Source organism: Poromitra crassiceps (genome assembly GCF_964638095.1).
Source record: "Poromitra crassiceps genome assembly, chromosome: 11".
NCBI lineage: Eukaryota > Metazoa > Chordata > Actinopteri > Beryciformes > Melamphaidae > Poromitra > Poromitra crassiceps.
Genome location: NC_139643.1, coordinates 26,448,397 through 26,466,427, shown reverse-complemented (window position 1 = coordinate 26,466,427; position 18,031 = coordinate 26,448,397).

Sequence of the window (18,031 nt, the reverse complement as noted above, 5' to 3'; positions counted from 1 at the left end):
GAACACTACACCTGCACTCTGTGTAAAGGATAGAGGGACCACTACACCTGCACACTGTGTAAAGGATAGAGGGACCACTGCACCTGCACACTGTGTAAAGGATAGAGGGACCATTACACCTGCACTCTGTGTAAAGGATAGAGGGACCATTACACCTGCACTCTGTGTAAAGGATAGAGGGACCACTGCACCTACACTCTGTGTAAAGGATAGAAGCAGTGTGAACCTGCCACTCCACCTGCACACTGTGTAAAGGATAGAGGGACCACTACACCTGCACTCTGTGTAAAGGATAGAGGGACCACTGCACCTGCACTCTGTGTAAAGGATAGATGGACCACTACACCTGCACACTGTGTAAAGGATAGAGGGACCACTGCACCTGCACACTGTGTAAAGGATAGAGGGACCATTACACCTGCACTCTGTGTAAAGGATAGAGGGACCACTGCACCTGCGCTCTGTGTAAAGGATAGAGGGACCACTGCACCTGCACATTGTGTAAAGGATAGAGGGACCACGACACCTGCACACTGTGTAAAGGATAGAGGGACCATTACACCTGCACTCTGTGTAAAGGATAGAGGGACCACGACACCTGCACACTGTGTAAAGGATAGAGGGACCACTGTACCTGCACACTGTGTAAAGGATAGAGGGACCACTGCACCTGCACTCTGGGTAAAGGATATAGGGACCACTACACCTGCACACTGTGTAAAGGATAGAGGGACCACTGCACCTGCACTCTGTGTAAAGGATATAGGGACCACTACACCTGCACTCTGTGTAAATGATAGAGGGACCACTGCACCTGCACTCTGTGTAAAGGATAGAGGGACCACTGCACCTGCACACTGTGTAAAGGATAGAGGGACCATTACACCTGCACTCTGTGTAAAGGATATAGGGACCACTACACCTGCACTCTGTGTAAATGATAGAGGGACCACTGCACCTGCACTCTGTGTAAAGGATAGAGGGACCACTGCACCTGCACACTGTGTAAAGGATAGAGGGACCACTGCACCTGCACTCTGTGTAAAGGATAGAGAGCCCACTGCATCTGCACTCTGTGTAAAGTTGTTGTTGTTAAGTTGTTGTTATCCTTTATTTATCCCCTTGGGGAAATTCATCATTCAAGGATAGAGAGACCACTACACCTGCACTCTGTGTAAAGGATAGAGGGACCACTACACCTGCACTCTGTGTAAAGGACAGAGGGACCACTGCATCTGCACACTGTGTAAAGGATAGAGGGACCACTGCACCTGCACACTGTGTAAAGGATAGAGGGACCACTACACCTGCACACTGTGTAAAGGATAGAGGGACCACTACACCTGCACTCTGTGTAAAGGATAGAGGGACCACTACACCTGCACTCTGTGTAAAGGATAGAGGGACCACTACACCTGCACTCTGGGTAAAGGATAGAAGCCGTGTGAACCTGCCACTCCACCTGCACTCTGTGTAAAATATAGAGGTAGAGTGAATTGGGCAAAGCAGACGGTGCCGAGGAGGGCTTGGTGAGCCAGCTCAGAGCCGGTGTGCCTTCAGAAATTATCCACACCACCTTGGCTGACAGAGACAATTATCCACATCACCTATCCAGGTGAAGCCAAGTCCATAAATGTGCAAAATGTGAGGTGAGATAAGCTCTTGACTCAGAGAATAAGAGATGTAACCATGGTCTCCCCACCTTCTCAACAGCCCTTTGTTTTGGTGGCAATTTTAATCACTCAGTTCTAATGCCCATAATTATCTAAATACATTATGGTACATGATTAATATAGAGCATACTGTATGACCACTGAGAGAATGACAAAAGTTACATCAAATCTGAATAAATTAGATCCCCGCTTCATGCTGCAAACATTCAGTTGCTAATATTTAACCGTTGCAAATCCATTGTGGGGCATTACTGTGTAAAAAGGTTGGAGGAGGAAATAATCAGAGGGAGAATACAGAGTGGAAAATGCCTTCTGAGGCCTGTGGGGAGAACACATTATCTGATTCATGGCAATTTTTTACGTTGATAACACTATTTCTCCACAATTTGCACCCAGGGATTAGTGTATCTTTTTTTTTAATCTAATACGAATGTGCGAGCAACTCATTGTCAAACCTAATTATACTCAGACAGTAAAGTTATAATTTTATTGAATGTTAGAGAAACATGGAAAATATGTGGATCGTCTTTCAAAATGTCTGATCAAGCTACCATTAACTCATCTCCACAAAATAAGCTTCGTCAGCAGCCTAAAGCTGGAAGGGTCTCATGCTCATACATGTACATATACATATACATATACATGTACATGTACATATACATACCGGTATACATGTACATATACATGCAATTGTCAATGTTTCTCTGCACTTGTCCCTTACAAATAAATGATTAAATATACAGGTATGTGCAGTATAATTTCTCAGTAAAATCCTCTGAGACATAAAAGGACTATATAAATACACAAACTTGAACTTGAAGTTCCCAATAAAATTTAAATATAGGAAATACCTGACTGTGAGTGAAAACTGAACGTAGCTTTCTTGCCTTTTCATACCTTGCCTGCTTAGTATGACTTGTTTTTTTTCCATACTGTTAAATGAAGGTGAGGGTTTTGTTCAGCAGCCAGAGCCCCATGATGAGCCCCAAATCACTCAATGTGTGTGAACCTTTAGCAATTTAAAATAGAGACATAATCCCTTTTAGGGGGAGAAAAAGTGCATAAAACACATTGTCATAAAAATGTGGATTTGTTGAGACTTAAGTTGATGGTTGAACATAGCGCTAAGCTTTATAGTTCACCTAGCGAGACACCTGATAAAAGAGGCCATGGCATGTCTCCACTGAAGGTATTGAAGTCGACATACGAGTCCCACCCCACGCAGCTCGTGAACACCAGCCTGAGGCATTTTGCCCCCTAAGAAACAATAGAGTTCCAGTGCCTTGCAGCGTGCTCTCTGGGCCTGGAAGACTTCAGAAGGAGCAGTCAAAAATACAGGGATTAGCCACGTACTGTACAAGTCCCATAATGGTAAAAAGGCAACATGGCGCAAAATATACAGAAAACCGTCTGATTTGTTCAACTAAGAAGACTGATTTTGATTCAACAGGACTCGAGTAAACAAAAGAACAGGACATGAATCAATCCTATATTTCAACTTCTTGAATAATAATAATAACAATGGCCATAATAAAACAACAATAATAATAATATTAATAACATCTGAAAAGGGACAAATGTAATATCAGCAGAATGGATTTATCTTTTTAAATCACAGCAGTACCGTAGCTTCCTTCCCTGACTACCTCGCAATCTTTTTTATTTTATTTTCTTTTGCCTTTTGTAGGGTTAATAAATCACACTTTCAATCAAATATACCCTGTAGTGTTTGAACTGTGATGCTGAGTCAAGCAAGCAAGGTTAGACAATATGATCCAGTTTTTCACCTTGGAGCTGGAGTTGGCAAGGGGGGAAAAGTGTTAATGTAACATTGGGCAGATGTCTGGCCAGTTAGTAACCAGCCAAGTGGCTCCGCTCTGTCGTTAAAAATAAACAAAGTCACCCCGCATTGTGTTCTATCAAGGTGATATCTTTATATATGCTATGTGTTACTGTATGTCCTGTTTTTATAAGACCAGGGACCGTGTTGGAAATAAATGTTCACACTTTTACATGTCTATCCCTTGGATTTTATTATTTTATATCCAAAATCAAATAAGTGAAAGTGTCTTCCTTAGAGTCAAAAATGTCTTCCTCAGAGCTGGTTTTGACTCTCAGTCTCAGTCTGTTTGCATAATAAATTGCCAAAATCGACCGTGTGCTCCAGAATTAATCTTTAATTTTTTTTAATGACTCAGCCCCTTTTCTGAGAAGCACCGGTTCTGCAAGGTCCGTCAGCTGAAGCGTGGATATTCCCTCTTTGTGGACCAGATGAATCCCTTAAAAAGCATCCAAAACCATTAGATGATCAGTGAAGTGTGCAATATGTTGGTGGTTCCTTTACTTCAACTCTTTATAGTAAATAATCTAATGTATCTAACCGGTTCAGGATCGCTCTGTCAATACGGTACATTTATGATGCTGCAAGCATGCACCAACAGCATGTCCCTGTTGACAGCAGATACGAGTAGTTGTTTCATAGATGGTCTCCCTAAAACAAGTCATCTTCGTCTTGTCAGAAGATGTCACAACAAATACAAAGCCTCGACATATGACTTTGTCGAGGCGGGCGACGTTTTGTTTGTTCTCTCGTGACTCTTGTTTTGCTTTAAAGCAAACAGAAAATAAATGGGCCCCATGTCATCACCGTTACCAGACAAACAGAGGCTCGCACAGACAGCCGCACAAATCTGATGCTCGACAAAATGCTGTTTATGACAACAGGCCTTTGTGATGCACTCTGTTCTCCATTTATAATAATCAGAACAGAAAGCTCCGAAGTCACAGTTCTGTAACCGAGTAGCAACATCTGTAAATCCGTGAAGGATCAGACGCCAGCACAATGCACACAATGGATGCAGGGAGTGTTTTGAATCCTTGTGACATGCATATCATGTTTACTCCGGCTGACATCAATGATGCAATGAAAACACAGCGCGCAGAATTAACCATGTCTCCTCCTCCTTCCTCTTCCTCGCTCATTTATAAGAGCACGCCACAGCTCTGACTTTTTAGTTAAGACTTTGCGTTGAAAAAATACAATATGCTCCACTAACAATCTCTCTCTTCTGCACCGCTACTTTGAGTGTATTATTGGAAAATGTATGTGCCGTTGGAAAAAAATATGCTGTAAGATGCCGTGTGAAAAGGACAATGGCTAACGCACCACATGTCTGTGCTTTTGGCTCATTTTTAATCATAAGTCATTACAGTCATCATCATATACGTTGTATAAGATGTAAGGATATAAGATGACAACATAGTGCATAATGCAAAATCATACGTTAGCCAGATTCATCTCAATGCAGTTGCAATGGGGTTTCCTTTCCAGGCATGCACATTAGTCCAGTCAACCATCAGGTTCCTTATAAACATCTCTCATGTGTCAGTTCAGACAGTGAGTGATCGTTGTAATATGCTCAAACCATTTGTATTTCCATGTGCCTAGTTATGCTGGTTGCTTCATTCAATTACTTTACTCTTTGTCAAGCTGAAGATTCAGGCATTATGAATGTGTTATATATAGTGTTATGTGTGTTATGTGTGTTACCCTTGATTATGAGTATGAATCACCACATATTAGCCGACCTGTAGGAGACTTGCTTCTCTCTCTGCTACAGCCATTCTGACAGCAATTACAAAGTACCTTCAAATCTACAAAAATATGAAGCATGGAAAGATTTGAAGAAGGGAAGCTGAAGGTTTAAAAAGCACCTGAGACATCTCATCCTGGACAGAGAGTTCAATCCGATGCCAGTTGACACATTCGTCCCCGTCGAGATCTGCAGGCAGTCAAAACCTTCTTGTAAAGAGTTGTGTACCTGTCAGGAAGGAGACTTGTTTTGGAAGATACGGGCGACATCATTCATCAGGCCGAGGGAAAGGCTGAGGCTCTTGAAGAATGGAGACGTGACAAAGTCGATTCTTTTGAGAATAATGACGGCTGCCAACGTCCTGAATGGATGTGCTGTCTTTTAGGATCTATCAGATGCCTTCTTCTCTCCATGGTGCCAGCTTTGTGCAAAGCCCCACAGGTGTGATGTGCTGCACCATCATGCTTGTGTCAAAGTCATGGAAATTGAGACAGTCATATAGGATGAAACATTCTTTATTAGTATCTCCTTTTTGGGGGGGATTTTCTAATCTTGCCAGAAAATCATGTGGACCTCCTGAATCAAGTGGGAAAAACAAGAAAATATTTGAGAAAAGAGAACCGCTGGATATTTTATTTATTAGCGTGGTTTCCACTGCAGGGAGGCTGAACGGCGCTATTTTCATAGAATTTTCTCCACCAGATTTTCCCCTCTCTTTCCATCTAGTTGCCATATAGTACATATAGTTTGCCAGATGGGCTATAGATACAAATGCTTTTGACTTTATATAATAAACAAATGGGCCATGGTCTTGGCTCTTGTGAGTAACTGGTACTTCTGTCCCCCACTGAGGAAAAAAGTGATTTCACTGGAAAAACTTGGTATATAGTGTGTCTTTAATAACGGAGATTGATGTGTTCTCATTGGAGTTTGGATATATGCTATTTAGGACCTAAGAAAGGTAAATAGGTTACACACATAGTACTGCGGTTCCACTCACAAATTCCTCATTATTTTCAACTATTCCTGGTTTTGGTTGCCAGATTTGAATGTCAAATGTCGTATTTATTTCATCTTGAGCTGTGTGAGAAGCCACTGTCATATGGGTGGGTTTTAGGCCCGTGGACAGTGTGACGAGTCTCATTCACATTCTGTCCAAACCTGACATCATTTGCATGAGAATAAGCCCAAACTGGGCAAACGTGACACATCCCAGACAAGGGATCACAACTTGGCTGTCATATTAGGCCAGTAAATTCAGGTGACACGGATCCTGTGTCCTCATCTGGGCCAACCTGACAGTGGTTCATGTTCCCTGCTGTCGGTTTCTGAGGGGTTTTGAGGGGGGGGGGGGTTGCTTTTAATCAGCATGACGAACCCCACCAACCCCTCTACACACACACACACACACACACACACACACACACACAGCGGAGAGTGGGCATATGCTGAGGGGCAGTGGGCTGGCCGGTGTGCCATCATTAGTCCAAACCTACACGGCAAGCTTCTGACACATGTCGAAGGAGGTTCATTCGACCTACAGAAGGCGCATCCACATTATGCAAAGGTAGCTGGTGTCTTTATGTGCAGCACTACTGTCAGAGGTTTGAAGGAAGAACTAAGGAAAGTACTGGAGGGGCTGTGGGGGGGGGGGGGGGGGGGGGGGGGCTGGGGGGGGGGAGATGGGGGGGAGACAGAGAGAGAAATGGAAAGAGAGAGGGTGCAAATCAATAAGAGAAGTGGATAGGAGGAGACACCTGCTTTAAGGAATGGTCATGCACTGTAAAAAAAAAAAAAACATTGTGAGAAATCATTTAGTCTGACATTGAGGCATACGCTCATTTTTTAAGCCAAAAATATATTCAAAAATGGGTGAGATCAATTCACTCGTTTCCAATGAAAATCAACTTGAATTTTGATTTTTGTTTTTTGTAAGCAAGTAATCATGTTAACACAGTGGGAGTGATCCACCTTCATCAAGGCATTGTGCTTGTTTCAAGAAAATTCTCAAAAAGAGGTGATTTGGAAACAAGAAATATTCACTTGTGCGGAGTGGCTCTTGTGAAAACAAGATTTTTTTTTTTAATTACAACTCAGACTCATCTGTAGCCTAACGTGCAGACGTGCCTGCACCGCAATATGCGACAGTATTTTTTACACACACCGCATCAACGGTTTAAAAATATTTTACATAGATAATGAGGTGTGCTTTGTTGCCCGGGGCAACTAAAGCAAGTGGATTTCACAGAGACTGGCGAGCTCTCTTTATCACCTCACAGTAAAAGCTCCAGGCCATCTTTTTCCCCGACACAGTTTTGCGGCAACTATCTAGCTAGTGCATTTCTACGTCTGGTTCCTTTCTGCGAGGGAATCTTCTGTGACCATCATTCAAACGGAATCACAAAGAGTATCGCTAATTGAAATTACAGCTTAGCCAAAGCGTGCGGTTCTAAAAAGGACATTTTAGTCGTTATTTTCATTTCCAAGAGCGCTGTTGCACGGATGACACGAATGCCTGTATGTGGTTCAGATAAGTAGCTGCTCAGTGTTGCAGAGAGAAGGCTGCGTTTAGTGCAGCATGCTGATATTTTTTTAAGTCTACACACATTTTATAGTTCTTCTATTTCTATTCTATTTATTTATTATATTCTATCTATTTTTGCCTGCTTAAATGTGAAGTGCCATCGTGCGTATAGGAGCGTATAGCCTACGTATTCTGCTATCACGCCAAAACGCTCCCGTCTGCACAGGTGTGGAGGGAAGTTAGAAAGAGGCACGAGGTGCAAAGGGAGTGGCAAGTTATAACATCATCTGTGTTCCTGGCTTCAAAACAGCAGCTCAGAGACTTCCACGTCTTTAAGAGATGTATTAATAGAGGAACAAACAATCCACTTAATGCCCAAAGTGAAGGGTAGAGTCATTTTTACAAGTCCAGAGATGAGCTAGCTTTCATTGCCGACGTCGTCAATATGATGATTTAGTACCCGGGCCTGCCAGTCCTTTGTCACTTGGGCACTGCAATCTTTCTCTGTCAGTTGCCAGGGGGGAGGACTGAGATTCAGTTTTTCCAATAACGCTAAATGCATCGCCAACAGCGCATGGTCCAATAGCTCATGAATATGAATATACATATAAATAGACAAGTTGAAGAGGCGGATGGATGTCGCCCTGTCACTTTTGCCTTGCCTAACATCTCCACTGAGGGTAGGTCGTGTCCTAGATCCACAACGGAACCAACTTCCTACCAAGTTGGGACGGAGTCGGAGACAGAGCAGGCTTCCTTCTCACTGCTATGAAACATCGCATATATTGTAGCTGTCATTTCATTTCCATTAGGTGTTTGACGTTTTGCAAGACAAAAACTTTGCCCTTTCATCGAGCAGTGGCGATGGAGTTGGGTTGTTTCCTCTCTGTGTTCCAATCAAAATGTATCGACTCACAAAAATCACATGTACTAATACTCTGTGTTCCAATCAAAATCAACTCACAGAAATCATATGTACTACTGTAATTCAATCAGGAGAGGCCAGTTGGTAGGATTAGACAAACTTTATTTAGCAATCGGCATGCATGGCAAATACTTTGGCGCTTGACTCCATTGGCCAGTGGCGCTGCTCTTGAGGCAAGAGGAGGGCACCTGCATAGGCTAGGAGATCCCCCACTCTGTGTTCCAATCAAAATGTATCAACTCACAAAAATCACATGTACTAATACTCTCTGTGTTCCAATCAAAATGTATCAACTCACAAAAATCACATGTAGCAATACTCTGTGTTCCAATCAAAATGTATCAACTCACAAAAATCACATGTAGTAATACTCAGAGCCGTATAATAGAAGAGTTCCGACATCTCCATTCACTCCAATGGACCAGTTTTTTTCCAGGAAGTAGAAAGTGGAACTCTTGAGTAAAAGAAGCAGCACTGTCGAGTTGCAGCAAAATAGACAGTTTGTGTTGTACTCTGAAAGGGTTTTTCATCCCTTGAATCAAATTGTACATTATCAGCTTTATTTTAGCATGCAAAAGTAGCGCGAGACCCATTCATTGGCTAATGAGTCTCGCATTTTGGTCCTCCGCTGACGCCACTCTCTTACTAGAGGAGTAATACTCTGTGTTCCAATCAAAATGTATCAACTCACAAAAATCACATGTAGGTACTAATACTCTGTGTTCCAATCAAAATGTATCAATTCACAAAAATCACATGTACTAATACTCTGTGTTCCAATCAAAATGTATCAACTCACAAAAATCACATGTAGGCTACTAATACTCTGTGTTCCAATCAAAATGTATCAATTCACAAAAATCACATGTACTAATACTCTGTGTTCCAATCAAAATGTATCAACTCACAAAAATCACATGTACTAATACTCTGTGTTCCAATCAAAATGTATCAATTCACAAATATCACATGTACTAATGCTCTGTGTTCCAATCAAAATGTATCAACTCACAAAAATCACATGTATCAACTCACACAAATCACATGTACTAATACTCTGTGTGTTCCAATCAAAATGTATCAACTCACACAAATCACATGTACTAATACTCTGTGTTCCAATCAAAATGTATCAACTCACACAAATCACATGTACTAATACTCTGTGTTCCAATCAAAATGTATCAATTCACAAAAATCACATGTATCAACTCACACAAATCACATGTACTAATACTCTGTGTGTTCCAATCAAAATGTATCAACTCACACAAATCACATGTACTAATACTCTGTGTTCCAATCAAAATGTATCAACTCACAAAAATTACATGTACTAATACTCTGTGTTCCAATCAAAATGTATCAACTCACAAAAATCACATGTACTAATACTCTCTGTGTTCCAATCAAAATGTATCAACTCACAAAAATCACATGTACTAATACTCTCTGTGTTCCAATCAAAATCAACTCACAAAAATCACATGTACTAATACTCTGTGTTCCAATCAAAATGTATCAACTCACAAAAATCACATGTACTAATACTCTGTGTTGCAATCAAAATGTATCAACTCACAAAAATCACATGTACTAATACTCTGTGTACCAATCAAAATGTATCGACTCACAGAAATCACATGTACTAATACTCTGTATTCCAATCAAAATGTATCGACTCACAAAAATCACATGTACTAATACTCTGTGTTCCAATCAAAATGTATCAACTCACAAAAATCACATGTACTAATACTCTGTGTTCCAATCAAAATGTATCAACTCACAAACATCACATGTACTAATACTCTGTGTTGCAATCAAAATGTATCAACTCACAAAAATCACATGTACTAATACTCTGTGTTCCAATCAAAATCAACTCACAAAAATCACATGTACTAATACTCTCTGTGTTCCAATCAAAATCAACTCACAAAAATCACATGTACTAATACTCTGTGTTCCAATCAAAATGTATCAACTCACAAAAAGCACATGTACTAATACTCTGTGTTCCAATCAAAATGTATCAACTCACAAAAATCACATGTACTAATACTCTCTGTGTTCCAATCAAAATCAACTCACAAAAATCACATGTACTAATACTCTGTGTTCCAATCAAAATGTATCGACTCACAAAAATCACATGTACTAATACTCTGTATTCCAATCAAAATGTATCAACTCACAAAAATCACATGTACTAATACTCTGTGTTGCAATCAAAATGTATCAACTCACAAAAATCACATGTACTAATACTCTGTGTTCCAATCAAAATGTATCGACTCACAGAAATCACATGTACTAATACTCTGTATTCCAATCAAAATGTATCGACTCACAAAAATCACATGTACTAATACTCTGTGTTCCAATCAAAATGTATCAACTCACAAAAATCACATGTACTAATACTCTGTGTTCCAATCAAAATGTATCAACTCACAAAAATCACATGTACTAATACTCTGTGTTGCAATCAAAATGTATCAACTCACAAAAATCACATGTACTAATACTCTGTGTTCCAATCAAAATCAACTCACAGAAATCACATGTACTAATACTCTGTGTTCCAATCAAAATGTATCAACTCACAAAAATCACATGTACTAATACTCTGTGTTCCAATCAAAATGTATCAACTCACAAAAATCACATGTACTAATACTGTGTTCCAATCAAAATGTATCAACTCACAAAAATCACATGTACTAATACTCTGTGTTCCAATCAAAATGTATCAACTCACAAAAATCACATGTACTGATACTCTCTGTGTTCCAATCCAAATGTATCAACTCACAAAAATCACATGTACTAATACTCTTTGTGTTCCAATCAAAATCAACTCACAAAATCAAATGTAGTTATGCTATGAATTTGACATACAGTATAATCAAACAGCAATTACCCATAAATAAGCATGATGATAGTAGGACCTGTATGCTGCATGTGACAGGGACGTGACAGGAGGGTGGCAGCAAGATGGTGACCAGGAAGTAAGAGGAGATTGGCTGAAGAGTGGCTTTTGCCATTGTAGAGTAGTAAGTGAGGAGAAAACACCTGAAGAGCTGTTGTCAGATAGTGCGTCTGGATCGATTGAACTAGAGACTTGACCCAAGACTTTGAACATGTGACTCAAGTTTACGCAAACTTTTAAATCATATTGCACCAAATGACACACAGCAGCACAGCAGTACTCTTGTCATTTGTTCAATGAAAGCAATGTCTACAAAAATGCATCTCAGCCATCATAACATGGATTGGAGTCAGGAACTCACTATAACTTGTGAACCTAATACAGCCAAATACAGAGCCAAGATGTTTGACATGAAATTTCAATTATCTTCATGTAACAACATGTATGATGTCATGCCACGTGACTTTTTGAGCTCTTAAAAAAAAACATTTGTATGATTTTGTCACTGTGAATGAAGCCGCAACTGTGACTAAAACGTAACCAACTTCAAAAGTTAAATGAGTTACTCGTGACATTGCGGCGGGGGAAATCTCCATGTTTCCCTAAAAAGCATTTTTTTTTTGCATTGTTAGCATTCTTCATTGAATCCAAGGGGGCGCTAGTGGCGGCAAACACGCCCAAGTATTTCTTTAACACTCAATAAATAAATAATAACTCAAAATAAACGAGAACTTCATTGCGAAACTTAGCTAGTAAACTTAGTGCTTAGCTATATGTACCTTTCACTTCCCTTGGTTTGAGCATTCTTTCAGTGAGAATACATATTGCACTTGTCATAGCTGTCTGGGCACACAATGCGACGAGCAGGACTTGTTTGTCAAGGCACTCACCGAAACCCGCAGCTCTCCAACTGGTGGTTGGGCTCCCACATTGTCACTATGTCGCGGCTGGCTTTTCCTCCCCCCCCCCCCCCCCGCGCCGTGGGAGTCGTAACGTGTGTGACATCTACAACAGCCCGAACACAACACAGCGAGATTGAGTTCCTCATGCCCGCCGGTACGCGTCTCTTCCTTACCTTCACTCTGGGTTAAGCCAGCCCCACACCGCCAGGAAACAGAGACGTGACAAAAGCAGGGGGAAGGGGAAGTGGGAAAATAAGGCAGAGCCATAGCGCGCACATGCCAAAGTCGAGCTGCCACTCAGCGACAGGCGTTTTGACAATCATAGCTTGTCATCACTCCCTGATCAGACCTGTCAGGGAGAAATGCGGCAACAAGACAGCGCTGCTGAAGCACGATCCACATCATGCCCCCCCCCCCCCACACACACACCTTCTCTCTCTCTCACACATACTGTATACACAGACGCACACATTCAGAGGGCTGTTATTTATGTACACACGCATCACCCTGAGATGTACAAACATATCAAACATGTCAGCAAGTGCTGCACACCACACAGGAGAATAAAACAAGTTCGACTATATACTATATATACAGTGAATTTGCTCTTTTGACACTGCTTTCTTCCAGTGGTGGTGGCATATTCCCCCCAAAAAAAGAAAAGAAAGGAAAAGATTTGGAGTAGCATTGTAAATGGACAGCTGATTGGAAACATGGCACTTTTGATGTTAAATATAACTCAAAATAGAAGGTCAGGATTGAACCTGATGCCTGATGTGTGTAGAACTTTGAGACATTCACTATGAATGAAAAGTGCAAACTTGATACATTACATTCTGATGCTTTTTTTTGTATGGTAGAGGCACTTCAGCTAAGCTGTGCTAAGTAGCTATATAGTGTGAGGGGAAGGGCTGTGCTAAGTACAGTATATAGTGTGAGGGGAGGGGCTGTGCTAAGTATATAGTGTGAGGGGAGGGGCTGTGCTAACTAAGTATAGTGTGAGGGGAGGGGCTGTGCTAAGTATATAGTGTGAGGGGAGGGGCTGTGCTAAGTATATAGTGTGAGGGGAGGGGCTGTGCTAACTAAGTATAGTGTGAGGGGAGGGGCTGTGCTAAGTATATAGTGTGAGGGGAGGGGCTGTGCTAAGTTTATAGTGTGAGGGGAGGGGCTGTGCTAACTAAGTATAGTGTGAGGGGAGGGGCTGTGCTAAGTATATAGTGTGAGGGGAGGGGCTGTGCTAACTAAGTATAGTGTGAGGGGAGGGGCTGTGCTAAGTATATAGTGTGAGGGGAGGGGCTGTGCTAACTAAGTATAGTGTGAGGGGAGGGGCTGTGCTAAATATATAGTGTGAGGGGACGGGCTGTGCTAACTAAGTATAGTGTGAGGGGAGGGGCTGTGCTAAATATATAGTGTGAGGGGAGGGGCTGTGCTAACTAAGTATAGAGACAGTCCGCATGTCTGGGAACGCCCACAAAATGTTAAACGGCTGGCGCGCGAGGGGGGAAAACCGCCCATATATCTCATGGGCTGACTCACCAAAAGACGGTGCTGCGGCTCTAAACTACAGGTTTGGGGGTTTGGGGGCCTGCTAAGAGCTTTCACGTGTTTTCAGCAACTCATTTTGAACACGTCTAATGTGTTAGAAACTAATCTCTGAATTTGGTTTCCAGGGACTTTAATATTCACAATGAAAGGATGTCATTCAGTACAGTATAACGAGCAAATAGTTGCCCAATATAAAAGTTAAAACAAGCTGAACATTCATCTAAGCCCGGTGCTTGTGCTGCTGTATCAAAAAAATACAAAGTAAAAGTCAGGGAAATGGAAAGACATCTGTCATGTGGTCTGAATCTAACTGAAACACATCTGTCATGTGGTGCGAGTCTAACTGAAACACATCTGTCATGTGGTCTGAATCTAACTGAAACACATCTGTCATGTGGTCTGAATCTAACTGAAACACATCTGTCATGTGGTCTGAGTCTAACTGAAACACATCTGTCATGTGGTCTGAGTCTAACTGAAACACATCTGTCATGTGCTCTGAATCTAACTGAAACACATCTGTCATGTGGTCTGAGTCTAACTGAAACACATCTGTCATGTGGTCTGAATCTAACTGAAACACATCTGTTATGTGGTCTGAGTAACTGAAACACATCTGTCATGTGGTCTGAATCTAACTGAAACACACCTCTCATGTGGTCTGAATATAACTGAAACACATCTGTCATGTGGTCTGAATCTAACTGAAACACATCTGTCATGTGGTCTGAATCTAACTGAAACACATCTGTCATGTGGTCTGAATCTAACTGAAACACATCTGTCATGTGGTCTGAATCTAACTGAAACACATCTGTCATGTGGTCTGAGTCTAACTGAAACACATCTGTCATGTTGTCTGAATCTAACTGAAACACATCTGTCATGTGGTCTGAAACTAACTGAAACACACCTCTCATGTGGTCTGAATCTAACTGAAACACATCTGTCATGTGGTCTGAATCTAACTGAAACACATCTGTCATGTGGTCTGAATCTAACTGAAACACATCTGTCATGTGGTCTGAAACTAACTGAAACACATCTGTCATGTTGTCTGAATCTAACTGAAACACATCTGTCATGTGGTCTGAATCTAACTGAAACACATCTGTCATGTGGTCTGAATCTAACTGAAACACATCTGTCATGTGGTCTGAATCTAACTGAAACACATCTGTCATGTGGTGCGAGTCTAACTGAAACACATCTGTCATGTGGTCTGAATCTAACTGAAACACATCTGTCATGTGGTCTGAATCTAACTGAAACACATCTGTCATGTGGTCTGAGTCTAACTGAAACACATCTGTCATGTGGTCTGAGTCTAACTGAAACACATCTGTCATGTGGTCTGAATCTAACTGAAACACATCTGTCATGTGGTCTGAGTCTAACTGAAACACATCTGTCATGTGGTCTGAATCTAACTGAAACACATCTGTCATGTGGTCTGAGTAACTGAAACACATCTGTCATGTGGTCTGAATCTAACTGAAACACACCTCTCATGTGGTCTGAATATAACTGAAACACATCTGTCATGTGGTCTGAATCTAACTGAAACACATCTGTCATGTGGTCTGAATCTAACTGAAACACATCTGTCATGTGGTCTGAATCTAACTGAAACACATCTGTCATGTGGTCTGAATCTAACTGAAACACATCTGTCATGTGGTCTGAGTCTAACTGAAACACATCTGTCATGTTGTCTGAATCTAACTGAAACACATCTGTCATGTGGTCTGAAACTAACTGAAACACACCTCTCATGTGGTCTGAATCTAACTGAAACACATCTGTCATGTGGTCTGAATCTAACTGAAACACATCTGTCATGTGGTCTGAATCTAACTGAAACACATCTGTCATGTGGTCTGAAACTAACTGAAACACATCTGTCATGTTGTCTGAATCTAACTGAAACACATCTGTCATGTGGTCTGAATCTAACTGAAACACATCTGTCATGTGGTCTGAATCTAACTGAAACACATCTGTCATGTGGTCTGAATCTAACTGAAACACATCTGTCATGTGGTGCGAGTCTAACTGAAACACATCTGTCATGTGGTCTGAATCTAACTGAAACACATCTGTCATGTGGTCTGAATCTAACTGAAACACATCTGTCATGTGGTCTGAGTCTAACTGAAACACATCTGTCATGTGGTCTGAATCTAACTGAAACACTTCTGTCATGTGGTCTGAGTCTAACTGAAACACATCTGTCATGTGGTCTGAATCTAACTGAAACACATCTGTCATGTGGTCTGAGTCTAACTGAAACACATCTGTGTTTCAGAATTGGGAAATGTATCCCAATTCTAAACCGTGGGTTTCAAAATCCCTCAAAACACTCCTTCAGAGGAAAAACAGAGCCTTTAAAGAGGGGAACACTCTGGAACTGCGTAACCTGCAAAAAGAAATTAAGAGAGAAGTCAGGGCTGGTAAAATGAAGTTTAAGGACAAAATTGAGGCTCAACTCAGACTGAACAACCTGGGTTCAGCCTGGGAAGGCATGAAAACGATCACTGGGCTGACCAAGGGAGGCAGAAATAAGGTGACATTGGCTGACTACAATTCTGATCATCAGTTGGCTCAGAGTTTTAACGACTTTTATGTTAGATTTGATGTTCATGATTTTAGAGATAAACATTCTGAGATCAGAAACAATCTTCTCTTGCCAGCCCCGCCTCTCACTCCTTCTAAACCTTTCATTGATGAACAGAGTGTCATCAAGTGTTTTAAAAGGTGCAAACCTAGGAAAAGTCCTGGCCCAGACAACATCGGTGGTCGCCTTCTTAGGACTTGTGCGGAGCAATTAGGCCCCATTTTCAATTATATTTTTAATTTGTCTCTGATCCAGCAGAGGGTGCCGTCTCTCTGGAAGCAGTCCACCATTGTCCCTGTTGCCAAGAGCAATAATCCAAAGACGCTTAATGATTTCAGACCCGTTGCTCTGACTTCCTTAATCATGAAGCAATTTGAAAAACTAGTTAAGTCTGAGCTTGTGGAAAAAACCGAGAGCCTGCTGGACCCTTTTCAGTTCGCTTATAGGACTGGATGGGGCGTCCAAGACGCTACTGCCACCCTACTCAATCTTCTTCACAAACATCTAGAAGGCAGTAAAAACCATGCCAGGCTGCTCTTCATTGATTTCTCATCAGCGTTTAATACCATCCAGCCCCATGTCCTGGTAGATAAACTACTCAGCACGTTTGGTTTGGATGCATGTTTAGTGGGCTGGATCCTTGACTTCCTTACTAACAGATCTCAAAGAGTAAGAGTTAATGGGATTTTATCTAGCATCTTGTCATCCTCTACCGGCTCGCCTCAGGGCTGTGTCTTATCCGCCTTTCTTTACATTCTTTACACCAACGACTGTCGTGGCCTGTATAACAACAGATTCATCATTAAGTATGCTGACGATTCTGTCATCGTCAGCCTGCTTAAGGATGATGAGGACGGCCACGGGCAGGTTATCGATGATTTCCTGTCCTGGTGTAATGATGCTTTCTTGCAGATCAATGTCTCGAAAACAAAAGAAATATGCATTGATTACAGACGTTCCCCTCCTACACCTCAGAACAGTGTTTTCAATGGTCAGAACGTGGATCTTGTCACCAGTTATAAATATCTAGGCACGATAATTGACGACAAGCTCAAATTCGACCTGAACACTGACATGTTGTGTAAAAAAGGTCAGCAACGTCTACATTGCCTGAGGAAACTTGCAAAGTTCCAAATTGATAAGACTCTGATGAAACTGTTTTATAGTGCCTATATCGAGTCAGTCATTTCCTTTTCCATTGCCTGTTGGTATGGTAACCTGTGCATTAAGGATAAGAATTCCCTCGGAAAAATTGTGAAGGTGGCATCTAAAGTAGCCGGTATCCATCTGGACAGCCTCGACCATGTCTTTAACAGA